Source organism: Poecilia reticulata, unplaced genomic scaffold (assembly GCF_000633615.1).
Source record: "Poecilia reticulata strain Guanapo unplaced genomic scaffold, Guppy_female_1.0+MT scaffold_155, whole genome shotgun sequence".
Lineage (NCBI taxonomy): Eukaryota > Metazoa > Chordata > Actinopteri > Cyprinodontiformes > Poeciliidae > Poecilia > Poecilia reticulata.
The window spans coordinates 487,247-492,296 of NW_007615016.1; the positions used below are offsets into that span (position 1 = coordinate 487,247).

A 5,050-nucleotide genomic window follows, 5' to 3' on the forward strand; every position below is an offset into this window, starting at 1 on the left:
ATTGGTTCCCAGTGTGGTCCGTTCCATTGGTCCCCAGCGTGGTTCCATTGGTCCCCAGTGTGGTCCCATTGGTCCCCAGCGTGGTCCCATTGGTCCCCAGCGTGGTCCCATTGGTCCCCAGCGTGGTCCCATTGGTCCCCAGCGTGGTCCCAGTTTGAAGGCAGTATTTCTGATGGTTTCCACTGAGTCTCTCCAGCAGCAGCAGCTTGCCRCCGTCTGGCCCTGCGGCCTGAATGAATGGTAAACTGTCGGCCGGTTAGCGGTCAGCGGTTCACCATGCGGCTTTCTGAATGTGTTAAAGATGATGGATGGACGTTTCAGTGAGGACAACAGGAGACAAAAGGCTTCTTTGTCCAACTGGATAAATATTGAGGCAGTTAAATAAAGCTTAACAAAAGGTTAATCTGTGTGCTGGTAGACATTACCCTCAGCATATATCCTCTTTCTGATGTGTGCGGCCTGAGTGATGGATGCTGCTGTGGGTGGGGTGACGGTGACAGACGTTGCTACAGTAGCTTTCAGCGTTTTTCTCTGCTTTGGGCGTTTTCCTTGTTTGCTGGAATGAGTCGCTGCCCTTTTGTCAGCTTTTCAAACTGCTGTTTTCAGGCCACCTGTTCCGTCTGTTGTTTTTGTCTTCTGTCTGCATGAACGTGTGATTTGACTCATGCTCTCTGCTCCCATTCAGTTAAAGTGATGTCTCTTTTTCATTGCTGGTCCTACCTGCTCAATGGAGGTTCAGGATGGAGTGAGAGCGGCCGATCCTTCCTGCATGCTATGCAAAGAGTCGGCTGGTCAGCGCCGCTCCTGCTCTCATCCTACAGATGGCCCACGCTATTCAGACAAATAAAATTGCTGCCATGCAAAGAGGAAGCGATCTCCAGATTCGTCATTTTTGCGCCACTTGACTGACGTGTTTTCAAACTCAGATGCATGAGGGAAACCGTTGGCGTGCTGCGTTTGTTCTGCTGCAGTGACTGAATGCGCAGCAGAGAAAAGAGTTTGCATGGATCATTTTCCTGTCTAAACAAGACGGCTGCATTTGCATAACTGGGATGCGGTGTGGAGCTGAATGGACATGCACGCCAAAATTATGATTTTCTGCTGTACAATGTCCTGAAAACGAGCCATAGAAACGAGCTGGTGTTCGGCTCGTTTCCATGGCAACCAGCTCGTTTCTATGGCAACCGCTTTACTCTGAGCTGAAGTCGTTAGCTAACCTGGGATTAGTTTGAGTGTAAAATGGGCCAAACAATAAAAAGTAATCCTGTAAATGGGATTTCATTTCAACTTTTCACTTTTCTCAATGCTTAAAAAAATAAAAGAGACGACATAAATACAAAATCTGACGATGCAGGATTTTATATTCATGTGCGCTTTCGATAATAAAGTTCAGTTTGAGAGTGTAGTTTTTAATAAATCATGGAGTGGTTCTGATGCTGCTTAATATTTAAAAAAAGAGAAAATAAAATTCTAGAAATGTCTTAAAACATGTTTGCAACATTTTATCTAACCAGGTTTGAATCATTAAGATTAAAAATCTCATTTTCAAGAAACCTGAATTTTTATTTTCAACAATTACAAATAAAAACTACAGATATCAAAACCAAACGCAGTTGGGTCTGTTTAAAAGGTGTATTATGTAAATTATCTAAAAATAATTAAGTTTATTCCTTAAGTTGATCATTTTTTATTTTGAAAAGTGATAAACTTCTATTATGTATCAGAAAATAATGAGAGACTCTGTTTTTCATAAGATTTATTATGTAACATGAATCTCTTCATTAAAACCTTTTGAATTTGCTTGGATTTTTATAAATGAAAAAAGTGTCAAAGTAAAATTTACACTGCAAAAACACAAAATCCTACCAGTAGTTTTGGTCTAATTTCAAGTGCAAATATCTTTGTGCACTTGAAATAAGACAAAACTAACTTGCAGTTAACGTTTCAGCAAGAGAAATGAGCTTGTTTTAAGTCAGTAACTTTTTATATTAATGTAAAAGTTATACTTCTATTGGCTGATTATTTTTCCCAGCAAAAATATCTGCTGGTGGAACCAGAACTTTATCATTTATATTAAGGATTTATTGACTTAAAACAAGCTCTTTTCTTGCTGAAAAGTTACCTGTAAGTTCATTTTGTCTTATTTCAAGTTCACTGAGGTGTTTTAAGTTGAAACTAGACCTGAAATATTTTGTAATATTTTATGTTTTTGCAGTGTATGATGTAAAGTTGCTTTTTATCCCTCTTGCAGTCGGGGCTCAACGCTCGGGAAGAGCGAGGCGGATGTCGCAGTCGGACGACGAGGAAGCGACGGCGGCGGCGCATCAGACCGTCACTTCCTGAAACCACGAAAACCGGGAAAAATGATGAAAGTGCGCCAAGGTCAGTGGGACCCCTGGTACGGCACACGGAGGCGGCGGGAAGAATGAAAATGTCCAGATACATGAAGAACTCTGTTGGAACATGTAAAAACCAGATGACACAAAGTTTTAACTGGGCATCTTTAGAAATCCTGCCTGGTTTCTCACACAAAGGTGCTTTTTTATTAATCTAAAAATAGTTTTATAATTACAGCCTGTGCTCTGAACCTAAAATGTGCGGCTGGGTTAAATCTGATCGATGTTTGCTGTAAGACGGTTATTACACATCACACATATAATTACCGATGATTAAATGCTGCTAGCATTCGCTCTGCCTTTCCCTCAAACGCTGTGCTTCATTTTGCTTTGTTAGCTTTTCTCTCTTGAAGAGAAAGTACCTGCGATTAAGGAAAAATGTTCATCTTTATCCTGCCGGTTTGAGAGCTTGTGCCAAATAGGTAGTAAAAAATTATTTATGAAGATTCCTCAGCAACTAAAATCTGACCTGATTGTTTCATTCTCTGTACAATTTAAGGTGGATTTTTATTTTGCAGTGCTTTGTGGTTTTATGTCTGTAAAAAACACTTTATAAAGTTTGTTTATTGAAAACATGCAAACAATATCAACAGATATAATCTTATACATCTTTAAAACCAGTTATGTGTTGATTTCTGACCTTAGTTTTTGTTTGTAATTTGATAAATACAGACAGAAAATGGATGCAATATGTGCAAATATTGCATTGTTTTCTTAATCGTCTCTTTTTGGATTTTTTGGTTTATTTTGATAATGTGGTAAAAATGTTTCAGTAGATGATTTTTGTGTGAGTTCTTTTAGCCTCCTTATTGGTCCCAAAGTTCAAGACCAAAGCAGATGTAAAAATAGAAAACTATCTAAAGTAAAGAAACAGCCAGTATGCGTCTGTCATTTCTGTCAGGCCAAAGCTAAAATGGCCGACGAGGATTGAAACTTGGTATCAGCTAGTGCTAGCGCTGTAGCACAGCTAGCTGCTACACTGAAACAGCTTTGACTATGAGTGTCTGGTAAAATAATTTAAGACACTAAGAAAAACATTTTCAAGCGTTTTCTTTTAAAGAAGGAAAGAATAAATAATACCGCAGCTAATCTCTGTGTGTCGGTCCTCTTTACGTATGAGCTAGCATTAGCCGGAATCACTGTTAGCCATTGCAAAAAGTTTAAAAAAGTTTTAAACTCTGGATTCAGAACTTGTGTGATTATTAAAATGCCAACAAAAAAGTTTCTGTTATTGCAGAGAACTGCAGGACTAAAACTGGACTCTGTATTTGTTCTTTTTTAGGTCTATGATAGCATTCGCCCTGTGGCGCAGCTAGCTGCTAAGGCTAAAGATTAAACCTGCTTTAAATGTGATATTTTAAAAATATTAATAATAAGCCATATCAGAGCCAACATAGAGCAGAATACTAATAAGAAGCAAGCACAGCTTAAACCGATTTTAGTTTTTTTTTACTGATTACATCCAAGCTAGCAATGCAGCTTTTACAGGAAATGAAATATTAAGATGTGAGAAAGGTCTTGCTTTAAAAGTTTTATTTATCTTTTAAAGAGATCAGAGATAAATGACCCAAACAACAACACTTACCACACTTTACATACGTGTTAGCATTGTTAGCTAGTTAGCTGCAAATTAGATGTTTAAAATTCGTTTGTGCTAATAACATAAAGTATGAGATTGTTCTGGTGCTAATAAAATATTGTTCACTGAAGAGTTATTATGGAGAAAAACTGAAATCACAACAGTTGTAGTAAAATATTCACTTGTTCCTCTTTAGCATCAGTGCTGCAGTACAGCTCATTACTGCAAGAAGTTAGAAAAGTAAGCATTTATTGTCAAAATTCATGTTTGAGGATGTTCTCTTTATATTGGATTAAAGTATATTATACTGACAGTGTAAGCTGAGTTAGTCTGTAAAAAATAAAACCATCGTTGTCATGTTGACTTTAACATTTTTTCTGAAAATTTGAGGTTTTGGAATTTTTTGTAGCTAAATAAGTTTATAATCTTGAAATAGTAAAACTTTAAAAACTTTTCAGAGCAAAAACTCAGAAAAATCAGATTCTGTTAATCTTTTAACTTCAAAATGAAACCAGTTAAACTTTAAAAACATGTTTATTTCATGTTTATTTCTGTCAATGTTTTAGTTTCTGCCAGTGAAACTTTTCCTCTTTGTACATAAATATGAAACGATGTAAATTATGGTGGAGTAAATCCATGGAGGATGCAGGTGTGACGGCGATTCTGCCTGTTTGACTGAATTTTAATATAAATTATTCAGGTGCGGCTTCATGTTCAACCTGTGTGAGCCGACAGTGAGCCGCAGAGACGGAGGGAACAACCTGAATGCTAGCATGCTTTAAAAACACCCAAAGCAGCAAAACGATCACGTTGAAATGATGAAACAACAGAGGAGTAAGGAGAACAATAAGAGAGCGTGGATTTGTGTCGGACTGGAAGGCCGGTCACGCTGCTGGCCGGGCTTAAAGCAACACCTGAGTGGCTCTCATTCGGCCTGTTAGCAGCCAGAAATGGCCGCCGACGCAAACGGGGAGACAGGGATGATGGAGTTACCTGGATTTGGTTCAGCACATAATTCTGCCTGCTTCAGATTTGACCTGGATTCTTTACATTTTATCATAAAACCTGGGTGCCA

General features: G+C 38.3%; 2 long non-coding RNA genes across 3 annotated transcripts in view; one reads left to right on the forward strand and one right to left on the reverse strand.

The window, feature by feature from the left end:
- The window catches only part of LOC103459994 (uncharacterized), a 5,245-nt gene extending 4,183 nt beyond the window's left edge, over positions 1 to 1,062 (reverse strand). The window contains exon 1 of one of the 2 annotated variants that reach the window (XR_532839.1): positions 721 to 1,062. This is a non-coding gene — a long non-coding RNA (uncharacterized LOC103459994). Of the gene's footprint in view, positions 1 to 425 lie in introns of both variants that reach the window. The other variant, XR_532838.1, reaches the window with a different exon arrangement.
- LOC103459995 (uncharacterized) overlaps positions 1 to 2,382 on the forward strand; it is a 15,558-nt gene extending 13,176 nt beyond the window's left edge. The window contains exon 3 of the long non-coding RNA XR_532840.1: positions 2,252 to 2,382. This is a non-coding gene — a long non-coding RNA (uncharacterized LOC103459995). The remainder of the gene's footprint in view (positions 1 to 2,251) is intronic.
- Positions 2,383 to 5,050: the final 2,668 nt, after the last annotated feature.